General features: G+C 48.5%; 1 protein-coding gene across 1 annotated transcript in view; it reads left to right on the top strand.

The window, feature by feature from the left end:
• The window catches only part of LOC144178302 (proclotting enzyme-like), a 439,300-nt gene that overhangs the window by 18,104 nt on the left and 406,484 nt on the right, over positions 1-14,712 (top strand). The window lies entirely within an intron of this gene.

The following is a 14,712-nucleotide window of genomic DNA, read 5'->3' as shown; positions in this document are numbered from 1 at the left end:
GAGGAAGGTCTGCAGGTACAACAGGGGTAGACAACAGGGTCGAGCAGGAGAAAATAGGCGCATAAGGCCTGCGACCCCGATAGCAACATGACGAGGAGAGGCCAAAATAGAACACGCAGCAGCTAAAGTACAATGCGCCCCAGTACTTTCCTTGAATATGTACTATAAACTGAGTCTTTATCGTGTCGAGATATGGCCCAATTCCGCTACTTGAAAACATAAGGCGCTAACGTGTCGACGCTTCCGAAGCACTCGCAACTTGTTCCACTCGTGCGTGTATGTTCTTCAGAGGCGTATGTATCTAGCAGATGCGTCGAGCTTATGGGTGACCTTCCAGGTCTGGGGATGTGGACTACAGCCTGCCCATTGTTCACCAGAATGCACAATGCGCAATGCATCAATACGCCTGTTGAGCACAATGCGGGACATGAACAACACACAAGGGTGGTGAAGTAAAGAGTCGCTTGCTCTACTCTCTACTAGTTCTTTGCTGCTCCGATTCAATGCCTTTCCAGTCTCCATTGCACCTGCATCGAGTAGTTGCAACACAAATCTTCATTTCTGCCAGTCCTGATTTAAACTTCTACTGATTTTCCTTTTAGCCTCTTACGCCAAAAGCAAAGGAAAATGCATAAATATGAGGCTGGAAGGAAAAAAATGGTTGCGTTAATGTACAGGCGTGAGGTAGCGAGACGGATGAGTCTTTCTTCTTTATTTTTACTGCGAAAGCACTTGAGCCTATTTCGTCCGATTTAATGGGTGCCTCCCAAGCCTCCCGCGACTTCAGGTTGGTGCGCAGCAAAGGAAGGGGGCGACACGGTTATGTAACGAGCTGGCATCGCGCATAACGCCGTGCTTTGAGACCTGACATCGTCAACCGCTACCCGCAACTAGTTGTACGATGAGTATGACTTTGTTTAGCACGCCGTAAGGCTCAATGTAAAGGTTACGTAATGTCTTCAACCGGTATCCTCTGGAAATCCCGCTGTACTTGTCGTACTTCAAGCTACGCGTACCGGTCGACGTGGTGAGACGTAACAGCGACGCGGCAGGCCTAAGCTCCGGTGCTGCGCTGCATACCCATCAATTGCTGCTGTTATTCTAGCGAAAGCACACATACCTGAAGAGTTTCCTCGGCCTGCAGTGGAGTATTGAACAGCGCTTTATGGACAGGAATGTATGCCGGAGGCGATATACTGTTTGGAGATAAGTACACGCCCGGGACTTCCGGTGCGATGCAGGACGTTAATTAAACGTGTTGCTATGCCGTTCCCCGTCCCTAAGCGTTGCAAAAGGATACTAAAGCACCCTCAATTACAAAAATAACGCGTATAATTGAGTTAAGAGAACATTTACGAGCAAAAAGAAAAATCCCAGTATTGAAAAGATTTCAGAATTGCGGGGTCTCGAACCCAGGCGGAACAGCGCAGCTTTTTCAGCAGATTCTCAAAGGTATAGAAAGAGTGTTCTAAGCTAACCAGCAGATGGCGCAGGTGAGTACGGGAAGAGCCGGGCTTGTACGAATCTTGAAACAGAATGTCGCGTGCCGGTGTGAGTAGCTGCACAGACTGCTGGGTCATGCGCCCAAGCAATCAATCAACTTCAATCAAATAATTGCTCATATCGCGAGAACTTGAAGTATTTCCACAAGACGCGTCTGCCCATATCCTGAACCCTGGATGCGCACTCAATGAATCCCGGCAAAGTGTTACGCACACGAAAGTGCGCAAGTGTTACACACACGTATACACACCCGGAAAGGGGCATCGGACTATGCTTTTTTTATAAACAAGAATGTAGGCTGCTTCCGTGCAGTATTCCCTCGTTGGCGCAGCCAAACCGCCTGTCAATTTTTATGTTGTGATGCGAAAGAAGGGGCACCGTTGCATGCACTCGGAGTGCAAAAAAAAAAAAAAAAAAAAAGCGGATACTACGCGTGCACGGCCATGTTGGCGGGTCAGGTGGCTTATGCGAAGTCCGCGGCTCTGCACACAGACCGGTTGTTTCTTTGCGGCTGTTATAACCCAGTACTCAATCACAAACTGTTTGTGGCAAACTTTCGTTGCCGCCCATAATAGCGAGCCGCAGACCCAGCTGCGCTCTCCGTGCGGCTTCTGTGATAGGGTGAAGCCGCGACCGCAGCTTAAGCTTCTTTGTCCCAGACCCTCGGCCTATGCAGGTGTTTGTTGCAGTGCTGCACGAATAGGATTTTTTTCTCTTGTTTCGGTCCCTTAGGAGCAAATCGCGGACGAGTAGAGCCGAGACTTCGTCTATGGGATGGTATTATTTCTTTCATTTTTTTTGTGGTTGTTTCTCGTTTCTAAATTTTCTTCATACGCACAGAGACCAAGGATTAGGAAAACAGAGCCAAACAGGCTTTACTTGATCCACAAAAAAGATTTGTGATGCGAACAGCAATTTGAATAACAAAGGCGAAGTATAAACCCAACACCTTCACTTGTAACATGTGCTTGGGGCGATATGGGCAAATAAAAGGAACGGTTCGGTCAGCAGTTTCTTGCGAAGACAACATTGGAGCACTGAGACTGAAGAGGGATATTGTTGCACCGCCTGCAGTAAGGAAGTTAGAGCATCTGTCTCTGGGAGCTGCCGAATATGTAGCCAAGGATGATGCGCACTCGCTGGTGTTCAGAGAACATTGACGACCGATCGCTTGAACAACGGTTCCAGAAATGTTTTTGCATGCTTCGAAATACCAGCTGCACAACCACTCGCCTGTGCCGATGCCGTTGCTTGTTCTTTCTTTTTTGTTACTCGCCACGGTGGCGGAGACATTGCTGTTGCAAAAGAGGCATCCTTCCTGCAGCTAACAGAATTTGCTCCCAAGGGCAGAAAATGCACGGAGAAAAATATTTATCCCCACGCGTAGCCCCCGAACAAACAAAAAACAGGGTATCGCAGGTGAGTTTCCGCTTTCCTGCCCCTGCTTCGAATGGCGAGGTCCTGGCTAACGCAATTTTCGCGAGTAGCAAGGTTCGTTTTTCCCGCACGGATGCATCGGCAGAGCAGGGTTCAGCGCGCCAGAACCGAATTACTTATGCCCGCCTTTCCGCCGTCTTCTTGTTCCGTCCTGTCAACGTTAGAAGCGAAGACACTTTGAAGGCTCCTCTCTGCAGGGCTGCAAAAAGCCCCGGCCTGCTATTTTTCCCGCCTAGACTGCAGTCAGAAGAAGCCTTCGTTTTCTTCGAGATGACGCATACCCACAATGGGAGATGGGTGATGGCTTGGTGGGAGCGAAAGCGGCTAGAACGGTAACTACGGAAAACCGAACTTGACTAGTAAGATGAGTTACACCTGAAAGCGCCTCAGCGCTGCTTGGACACGAGTCACCTTCGCTCCCGTTTCACTTTTCGCGAACGCGATGAGGAAGGGACATCGAGAAAACACCATTCAATTATTGCGTCCTGAAAGTATTCTGTGAGAATGATACCTCGACGAATCTCCCGGTCTTCATGCTGACTCCAAGAGGTCCGTCTCGAAACTATCCCTTCGCACTGGCTAAGTTCAGCACGTAAGTGTTCTTCAACAAAGGCTGTAAATTGATTCATCGTGGGGTTTAACGCGCCCGAGCTAAACATGGGCTATCAGGCACGCCGTAGTGGAGGGCTCCGCATTTATTTTTACCACCTGGGAATCTTTAACGTGCGCCGAAATCTCGACACGTGGGCGTTTTCGGCCCTGAAAAGCGGCCGCCGCGGCCTGGATCGAACCCGCGTCCTTGCACAAGGATTGTAAGTTTATTCAAAGAATTGCTGCTAGTTATGAAGGAAACGAGCTTCCTGGATGAAAGGGCAAACTAGGGCAGAAGATATCATAGTCCAAACAAAGAATAAGAAATGGACTTGGGCTGGCCACGTAGTTCAGCGAAATGACAAACGATAAACCACCAACAGAGTGGATACCGAGAGATGGTTCTAGGAAAGGGGAAGGCAAATAACTCAATGAAGAGAGGAATTCAGGAAATTCGGAGGAAAAGAGTGGGCTCGAGCAGTGCAGGACAAGAGTGGTTTGAGGTCGATGGGGGAGGCCTTCATCTTGCAGTGGACCTGGTAAGCTGTTGATAATGATTCACGGACGTGTTATAGGCTAGTAATTCAGTTTCAAATATTGTAATCGTAGGCATCGTTTCAGAAAGAATAATCGTTTAGAACGATTGATGTAACTTGAGTTACGAGAACATCCCATTTAAGGTCGTTGGTTATCGCGAGGACAAGTTACTTGCGATTGCTTTCTCAAGGAAATGCAGTGCTATTAACGTTTTACAAAAACCTCTGACCATTCCCTCTTTGTTATAGTCATTACGGCATATTTTTTTTATATTAAGTGACATTTGCCCATGAGAACACCAGTTTTGTACTGCTTATAGGGAGTTGTTTACGGGCTTGGTGATCTTTCCGGAAGTTTATTTCACGATTATTACTGGTATACCAGGGCAGCCCAGATTTCTGCTCACAACCTTCCCTGTCCATCTCATTGCTTTTAAGCCTCAATGCTGCTAGGGAGTAATGTGTGCGACCATGATCGCCGTGCGGGACACACGGACTTTCGAGCTACAGACCCTGGGGCCATTGTAACCATGGTGACTAACCTTTTACAACCATACGTTTGTATTTATTTTAATTAGCCCTTGTAATTCTTTAAATTTCTGCAATGAGGATGCTTGGAAGCTTGTATTTCATTGTTGACCCTGAAAAGGCGACACCCAGGCATTTACTCGTAATGTTATTTAAACTTGCCGATTACATAGGTGCTGCAAACGTCGTGTTAATTTGGCAACATCTGACCAGTTACAAGATTACATTTTCACTGAAAAAACGTGTGAATTTTATTTAACTTTTGATTTAAGAAGGAAGGGCTTCCACTAGTCGACAGACTCTTTTCGCTTGAGGTAGCCTCCGTTCGCTTCGATTTCCCGTGTTTTTATAAATGCTGTGCGCCAACCGTAACCCACCTGCAACAAAGCAGCAACAAAGCGACTGTTTTTTTTTCGTAGTTGCACAATGCACTTCGAAAGAAGCTCTAGAGAGAAGTGGAGAGAGTGGTGTGTAATTTAATAATAATACGCATAGAAATCGACCTGAGGCCATAAAACAATGGGAAGCTAGTCTGTGAGAGAAATGGGGAACTGAATAAGAAGTGTAAATGGAGGAAAACAGCGGAGGATAAGATGAAAGAAAAAAAGTACGTCAGTCATTGTTATCACCCCGATTTGTTCGAAAGATAATGCAGGAACATTTTTGCGTCATATTTGGCCGATGCGAACTTCCTGAATATGTAATGTCCGCGCGACGACGAAGAAAAGTTGGTCTAACTAAGCTTTTTTATGAGCACCTTCTCTTGGGATACCGAAATAAACTGTTTCTAGATGTTACTTCTCCAGGTGTCTTTTGTCACTTTGCGGCCCGCCTTCAAGTAAGCGAGTCACGGCGATCGAGTTCGGGCACATAACCACGAAAAGAGCTAAGAGGGTGCGACGTTATAGAGACCACATAAAACAGTGAAGGCCCCGCATATATAAGAGTGGGGTAATCAGGCGCCTGCCGTGCACTGTTATTTTTTCCTTTCCTGTTTACAACCAAGGGAGACGACAAGCCCGGGTTCGTCCACTGCAGTTAAGATACCGCGCAGCAAACCGGACACTCGTTACGTGGACGTCTCCCGATGTCTTCATCGATCGGCGCCCGCGCTGGCCGTAAGCGACTCGCACAACGCCATCATAACGTTCCTCACCCTTCGCAACGCCATTACTGCCACCGCGGAAGAAACATCCATGGCTTCCGCAACCATCAAAGCCTCCGCACACTTCGTGACCATTCTCACAAATTCATAGCAAGCATGACGCAACTTTCTGCGCGAAACTAGGCTGCATGCATTCCTAGGACCTGCCTTCCCACTCGACCACTCTTCTTGCTTTCCTCACTATCCCTGACTTTCATACCCCTTCTTTCCTTCACTTTCCTACTTCCCTCTCTCTTCCTTCCTTACACCTCGTATTCTTTTCCAAAATAGTCTTTCATGTGCCCATGACACAAACACCGAAGCAAAAAACATTGCCGCAGCTTTAAGACTGACCAAATCTCACCTTCAGCTCTCAAACGTCTACAGGCGATCCGGTGTCTTCCCTACACACAACTGATCGTCCCTGGAAGTAACGAGGTGGATCGCACAATCGGGGCTTTCAAACAAACCTAGGAAAGCTCGACCTCACCTTTTATCTCTTCCGCATCCCACTTCGCTGCACCAAAATCCTCCACCGTTACCGCCAGTTTCAACAGCACTGCCCCCTTGTCATTCCTTCGCTCAGCCTGCAAGATGAGTGCATTGAGCGACGACCCCGTACCCATGCCTTCTACCTCAATGCTCCCGCCCTCCACCACATATCACCCATACGCATCCCTACATCTGCCCTACCAGAAATGTCCCGGGATCTGTGTCTATCACCTTGTACGCGAGTGCCTCTACAACCCGCACCATCTACCTTCTCCTTTGAGAGGGCCGGCTGGCCAACTGACGGTTGGAAGACCAGGAACACCTGGTCAACCTGGCGCAAGCACTGGTGCTAGCCCGTTACGTTCTGAAATGTGAAAGCGCCGCGCACTTTTCGTTTCATTTCGGCCCAAATAAACGTTTTCCATTACCTCCTGTTGACAAAGTCATCGTTGGCGATTCCGGTCACGAACGAGTAAGATACTTTTTTTTTTTTCTGAGGCAATTCTTTTACACCCTCTCTTAAATGCGCTTGTTTTTCGAGGCGACGTTAATTCGGACAGACTGCGCTCTGTCAACACTACAAGCGGACGCCTTCCGGTAAGCTCCTTCGAATTTCGCCTTCGTTATTGAGCCGCTAGAGGACGGTGTCATCGTCCGCTGCAAAATTTGGCGCTTTGCAAGGCGCTCTTGTTGCACGTTGACGCATGTTATTGCGTATTGCTCTGTCACCACCTGTTTTCTGAAATACATTTTCTGTGTTTATTTCCGGGAAAACGACTCCAAGGACGACTAGTATAGGCGCACTAGAATCTCACCTGGCGGCATACGCTGTGGTGAAGTAGTCAGGAGAGAGAGAAGAATTTCGTATTCCTCAACTTCTTAGATCTCGACACCACTCCATAAAAGCCGGAACAAGAAAATAAACTGAGCGACGCGGAGGCGTCGTGCTCTTGAACCGCTTTCTCAACGCGCCATTCGCTCGGAGACTGTGCACGTGACGAGGCTCCGCCGTTTCCTAGGCAGCACAGAAGAATTACACTAGGTTTCCCCTGCCAATGGTTATGTACTCTTTTCGGCGTCATAACTGCACTCATTGTTCGCATTTGCATCCATCATTACGGTTTCTATCGAGATATATTTATAGCATTTACACAACATTACTATCCGACACAACGTTAGAACATTACTACACAACATTACTAACATTACTTGACGTATACTGATACGTCAAGCTTGTTGTGATAACGGTATAACGTACAGCAGCTGCGTATAATAGGTGACGCCCAAGTGACGCCATTGGGTTTTGCCTTTGCATCTATCTCAGGTGGCAAGATTTGGAGCAGAGATCGTTCTAACAGGCAGAAAAAAGTGCTGTCGGGCTCAAGTTGTCCAATTCTGGTCAGATGTAATACCGATATTGAAGTTCATTTTTTGAAACACGCACTAAAAGGTCACGCTATTGTGCAGGGGAACTGCTCTACGCACATGACCACACTGAGTGATTTGCAACCCGCCTGCCGTCCATGCGTCATGGCTCCTATCACCAACCTCTCCCTTTCCATCCTTTCCCAACGACCCACCCTACCAGACACCCGCATCCTATGGATCCCAGGGCATTCCTCATCCCGAGAATGAGGTGACTCACGTCACTGCCCGCGCCTTAAGCTACCGGGCATTCCCGGAAAGGATGAACCACCCCACACCTCCAGACACCCCTACCTTCCCACCTTTACCCACCACCTACGTCGATATGCTCTCCCACCATTGTCAGTCCCGCCACGTCTACCCAACACCTCACCCCTCCCTTCCCATTGCGGAAACACGGACCTGGCGCCGCCTACAGACCAACACGCCTTATAACAGCATCTACACCGCATATCTCCGTCCACCTACTCCCGAAACTGCACACACTGCAACTCCCCATAACAACATTCCACTTGGTATGGCAGTGTTCTACTAACTCCCCCCCACCTCCCCGCACCCCCCCCCCCCCCATCCAACCTACGAGCAGTGGGAGAGCGTGCTGCGCAGTGGCCAGGTCCAGGACCAGGCTGGACTGGTAGAACGGGCTAGGTCAGCGGCCGTAACACGTGGCCTGCCGGAATAGGATGGTCACCCTAGCCCGTTATCTTTAAAACCTTCCTTTACCCTCCCCCAGTTTTCAGAAATAAATGTTTACTCTCTCTCTCTCTCTCTCTCTCTCTCTCTCTCTCTCTCTCTCTCTCTCTCTCTCTCTCTCTCTGTATAGTTTGTTTATATGTGGTAGCTTGATTTACGTTCCAGCCGTACTACATTTATTCTCACGTAGTCAACGTACTGACTGCCTGAAAAATTAGAATTATGAGCATCCTAGCCAGCACGCAATGAGTTTTGTGTGGGAACAAGCTAATTAGGTATGTACTTGCTGGTATACAGAAAGTTACTTCTACCTTAGTTACTGGCCAAGTGTTTTAGTAATATGAATATTTACGGATAATATTTAGCTACCAAATTACTGCTATGTTATTCTTGTATCTCATAATAATTCGATGTTTAAGCACCAAATCAAATAGTTAGGTATGTTACAAGAAAGTTAGCTAAATAGTTTGACAAAGCTAGAAAAAGTACAACTGCAAAAAAATAAAAACGTAGACAGCCGACATTCACCTGAGACAGCCATCCTGTGTATCAAATCCAAAAATGACCCCTTCCACTGATGAAGTGCACAAGAAAGCAAGCAAGCAAGGAAGTGAGCAAGCGGGAAAGCAAGCAAGTATTCCTATCATAGTCCACAGCATTTATCCATTCTTTTTTATTCCCGCACGTATACCTGCGTGAAACGGTGGTGTTTGTGCATAACGTGTACAGCTCTTAAGACCAACCTCTCAACTGGTTCCTTCGCTTTAACGATTGTGTCTGTTTGCTCAATTTTTAATGGAATTAAATTCGCCCTAATTTTGATTTATTGTTTGTCTGCATGACCATGTAACGTTTTCGTATGCTGTCGCTATGCCTGTGCGTGTTCTCCCATGTTTCACAGGAAAAAAAAAATCAGGGAAGCTTCCACTCATGCCCAAGACTTGGAATGGTGGAGCTGTTGTAGGTGAGCATTGTTGGTCACATAGTTACATAGTTAAGTTTCAGTGTCATTATTTATCTGCATAGTTGCGGTGCTAGTCATCGTCGTCATAAGCATCGAAGAGGTCAGCGTCTTCTTCGTGGCGAGTGGTGGATGCGAAGTCATTCTCAGCATTGCAGGCTTCCACCAGCTCTTCGTCATCGACTCGAGGCAGCGCGTCTGGGGAAGGAGCGGCACGCTCGTAGCCATTTCTCCAATTATCCACAATGGCTTCAGAGATAGCGGCGGCCGCGGTGACCTCTCCCAAGCGGGGTGTGCCCGCACCTCTCCCAGCCTTAGCGTTAGTGCTCGAGTTTTTTTAACCCCGGGGACTCGGCAGTAGTCACGAGCATGCGCTCACAAGCACTCGGCATTTTCTTGCTCCTGGGGGTTCTTGCCAGTTTTTCGTTTTCTTTTTAAACAGAGAAGCTGCTTAGCGAATCGTAATTTTTCGTCTCCGAAGTTAAAAAAGAAATTGCCGAGCGCGTGCACGTGAGTGCGGGCGTTGCGGCGACCGCCAGGCAGCAAACAAAACCAAGAAAATGCCTATTGCGTGCATGTGCCTGCCTCGCGGCGACCGTCCAGCGTCCCCTGCGTACGTTTATCAGGCCGAGCATACCCACTTTGGGATATTGGCCAAGACTCCCCCACCCCCCCCCCCCCAAAAAAAAAAAAAAAAAAAGAAGAAGAAGAAAAGCTCCGGCGTTCGCCGTAATCGTGGCAACACTTGCTCGGAACGAGAAAGACACGTCTTAGCGTACGCCCCTCCAAGGTGACGTCCAATGATTAACACTTCCAAAAAATGAAAGCTCACACTTACAGCTGCAGCAATGATGGAGTAAAGGTCGTTGCGGCAGGGAAGAAAAAGGAAATCGGCTGCAGTTGTGGACTTAAACCTTTGTGATGGTCGTGAAGGTTGCGAACTGCTTCGCTACCTTAAAGTCTTACGCGTTAGTGTAAGCTTCCTGCATTTTTTAAAATGCGAATGCATTTATTAGTCGGGGGTTGTCTTGCGTCCATCGAGCGGCGTGCGCCTGCATTCCTCCAGCGCGAGCGCACATGAGCGCGCGCCTCGTAGTTCTGCCTTCGTCGTCGTCGTCGTCGTAAATGCGAATGCATTTCTCAGTCGGGGGTTGTCGTGTTCCGTCGGCGTGCGCCCGCAGGTGTTATCTCTCCGCGCTCAATGCCGAACGCATGCGCTTGAAGCGAGCTGTACTAGTTTGCTCGAAGCGACAAGGAGTCTCGTGTCTAACGTGTATGGTAACTTGATATCGCACGCCGTTGCCACGTCTCCCGCTCGAGACACGTCTCCGTACAAGGACTTGTACACCCTTGCCTACACCGGAGACGGAGTCTTTGTGGTGACCGTGTACCTCGCGCCCAACCTCGCTCGAGACACCGTTGCTGCGCAGCTGGACGCGGCTATGGAAAGTGTGCGCTTGCGCTCCAAACCCTCTGACCCCATAGTCTTGGTTGGCGACTTCAACGTTGACGTGCGCAAGAAGAGTGGCGAGTGGCAGGTCGAGTACATGCAGACCAGGTGCTCTATGCATTGTCTCTCTGCCGGCTTCGACACGTGCCCCACTACCAATCACGGGAGTTGCATTGATCTGGTCTTTATGCAAAACTTTGACGCGCGTATGCTTCTCAAAGACCCTTTGACCGTGCACTTTAGGGATCACAAGGCAGTGATTGTGGCCGTCAGGTACAATGATAACACAAACAGGTGCTGGTCTTGGTTGGCGACTTCAACGTTGACGTGCGCAAGAAGAGTGGCGAGTGGCTGGTCGAGTACATGCAGACCAGGCACTCTATGCATAGTCTCTCTGCCGGCTTCGACACGTGCCCCACTACCAATCACGGGAGTTGCATTGATCTGGTCTTTATGCAAAACTGTGACGCGCGTATGCTTCTCAAAGACCCTTTGACCGTGCACTTTAGCGACCACAAGGCAGTGATTGTGGCCGTCAGGTACAACGATAACACAAACAGGTGCTGATGAATAAATGATTACGTTCACACTCTCGTCATTAATTACGCCATTACTCGAAACACACTCATCGGTGCACCCAATGCATTCGCATTTCTGCACGATTCCCTTCGGGGAGGTGCGGGGGAATTTTTTTTTTTTTTTGCTAAAGCCACTGCGCGTGGCAAGAGTGGTCGCCGGAACGCCGGAATAGTGGCAGGAACGCCGCGAGGCACTCGATCACGAGCGCTCGGCATTTTCTTGGTATTTTTTCATGCAACGGCGAACTTACGGTGTATACAAGAGCTCCGCTGTTAAAAAATCCGTAGCGTCTTTGGAGATGCATGTTCGACTTGCATTCTGGACGCCCAAGGCTTCGATTCCCGCCCGGGCGGATCAAATTCGCCCATTTTTATTTCCAGATCGATTGCTTTATTCTGTTTGCACTGTCGGCCATTTTAGGAGCCATTTTGCTGCTACAGACCCTGACGCTGGGGGGAAGATTGTCTTTTCAATGGGGCATTTATTGCTGTAGCTGTAAAACCCGGTTCAAGAAGCTAACGTCCTGTGGACGAACCCTCTGAGGTGGATGACGCCGCGGCGCTGGTAAGGCGTGTGTGGTGAGGGTAACGTTATTCTGAGAGATCCCAGAAAGGAATAGGGCTGACTCGTGACCACGCACTTATGATTCTTGCATCGGAGCCCGTAGGGCGTAAGCTAGATCTCCAGAAGTGAGAATTATGGGAGGCACTACGCCTCAGCCGAACCTCCGAAGCCCAGCGCAAAATCAGCGGTCCCGCCCTAGAAGCCGCCAAGTCCCAAGGGATACCGGCCAAGGAGGTTGTATAGAACTTACAACCTCCTTGATACCGGCCGACTGATAGGGGGAGGGGGCACCTTACGATCCCTCTTTGACTGGTGTGTAATAAAGTTTTCACTGACTGACTGACTGACTGACTGACTGACTGACTGACTGACTTTAGGGGCGAAGCACCTTAAGGCCGAGGCCAAGTCCGGCGTCCGGCGTCCGTGCTCACGGGACAGCACCGTGTAAATGGAAGCATCTGTGAATAAAAGGTTCACAAAAGGTTAACAAGAACAAAATCAAAGGTTCACAAAAGGTTAGAGAGAGAGAGAGAGAGAGAGAGAGAGAGAGAGAGAGAGAGAGAGAGAGAGAGAGAGAGAGAGAGAGAGAGAGAGAGAGAGAGAGAGAGAGAGAGAGAGAGAGAGAGAGAGAGATCGTGCTGCGCTTGCGCGAGGAGCATTGGACTGGATTGGAGTGAAGCGGATTTGAATTTGGATTGGATCGGAATAAATTGATTTCTATTGTATTGTATTGTATTGTATTGTATTGTATTGGATCGGGAATCGTTTTAGCAGCAGTAAGCACTCTCACGGGTGATTTACGGTAACAACGATCCCTAGTGCTTCGCCCAGTCGTCATGATTCACTTCGTGAAGATGCATGAATTTTTTTTATAGATATGCGCTAAATCCCCGTGATTGCCGACAAATGGGAAAGTAGGTAGGGTCCTGCTAATGACGTTTTATGCCTGAAAGATTTAAGGTCGCGGTCTGAAGCCGACTTCCTCTAGTTTTCGTAATAAATCTTGTCGGCGCCTTCAAGCGGGTCGGTTTGGGTCCATACCTCTGGTAATGCCCGCCAGTTCAAAAGCAAGGGTGTGTTTACAAAACACAGACATTACAAAAGCAACGCACTCTAGTGGTGAACACCACCTGGCTACCGAAGCGCATTTATCGCCGGCGCCTCTGTCGAACAACGGTGCGACAATATTTTAGAAAGGGATCTGATAACGCCCCGTCCAGAAAAGATAGCTGCCCTATTTCCACAAGAGTCTTGAGAGACCGTAACAAACTTTTTTAAAATGCCGCTTGGCTAAAGTACACTTGTTCGCGCTCTAACTTCGCACTCAGGGCGCATTTTATAGAAAAGTTTAACAAAAGAAACTACCACGCTAGCTCGGTTCGTCCATAAAGAAAGGCGGAAGGAGACAAGAGAAAGTTTTTGTTGCAGAAGTGAGTTATTACGGCGCGCAGCGGGTTTTCGACAGAATGAGGAGCTTCGACAACGAAGAAAGCAAGCACCGCCGTCAAACTTGTTCTAAAAAAGTGGTCTTCAAAAACTCGATCCAAGTATGAAATTTTAACACGAGCGAGCAGGCGCTTTAGGCAGGAGAATCCCATTTCTTTTTTAAGTGAAGACGCAACACTGTGTACGTTCCGTATAATAACCTACACGCTACATCCAGAAAGCCCCAACTCATCACTTTCTTGTAGAGCACTTGGAGTTTGCTTGTAGCGGTACGACGTTTTCAGTGCTGGCCTTGCTGCCAAAGATAATGCAGGGCTCGGCGCTGTTCGGGGCTTTAGTGCTGGCGTTGCATGTGCGGAGCGTGATTCGGCGACTTAATGAGAAGGGACACGGACTCTATCAATACGGTAATGAAGCTGCAAGACGAGGGTGGGATGGCCGTCACTGATGAGTTCACAAGCAAAGGCGTAAGACAGAGCGGTTCCCCGAAAGAGCCAACTGCAGCGCATTCATCCAAACGAATCCTTATAAGAAATGACATTACGCTGCACGCATGCGCTATACTGTCGGTGGAGGTCGCACCAGAAATAATGGTTGGTTGTCGCGATAGAGCAGGTTGCAGCTGTGTCTAAGACTTATCAGTGTTTCTCTATTACTCACGTTTAACAAAACGAAAAAAAAAAAAACAAAGCAAACTTCTCCAGCGCCGTCGTATTTGGACGGTTATTATTTGGCGCGTTTTTTGTTTGTTTTTCGGGGGTTGTGTAACATTGGGATAGATGTGGGGGTCGCGTGACTTGAACAATCTTGGGCCCACCAACCTGGTAAGGCTGAGGTGTGACGTCATCTCCGCAGCCAGGCAAGGCAGTCGGTATCTGTCGAAGCACTGAGGCGAGGTAGAGACTAAACACTGCCGCCTCCAATCGGCAGGTGCTACAACAGGTAGTGCACAGACGGGGTCCTCCGTCATTAATGCTCCAATACAATGACCCGACGTTTCTTTATGGCTATAACCCCCAGCGGTGGCTCTGTGGCTATGGTGCGCTTTTGAGCCCGAGGACAATATATAGCCAAAGCTGCAATATCGTTTCATTGAACTGTATTGTTCAAATGCAATAAATGTTACTTTTTTTCGGGGTTATCGAGTATCGCACAAAGTTAGTATTTACATGATTACTAAACGTGATTCGTCATCTTTTCAGTTAGCGCGAGAAGGCATTTGCTTTGAGTATTCAGAGCGACTTCAGGAGTGCGCCACAGGGTGCCCGCCGCGGAATTCCGATAAGAGCCAGCGCGTGTCCAAGGAACGTCACCTAATAAGCTGTGGTGTGAGTAAGCTGTGACGATACGGGTTTTAGTTTAC

This window comes from Haemaphysalis longicornis, unplaced genomic scaffold, assembly GCF_048455015.1.
Source record: "Haemaphysalis longicornis isolate Haplotype H1 unplaced genomic scaffold, Haemaphysalis longicornis Haplotype H1 scaffold_4, whole genome shotgun sequence".
NCBI lineage: Eukaryota > Metazoa > Arthropoda > Arachnida > Ixodida > Ixodidae > Haemaphysalis > Haemaphysalis longicornis.
Note: the sequence above shows the minus strand (reverse complement) of the source record. Positions and strands in the feature narration are given on the sequence as shown.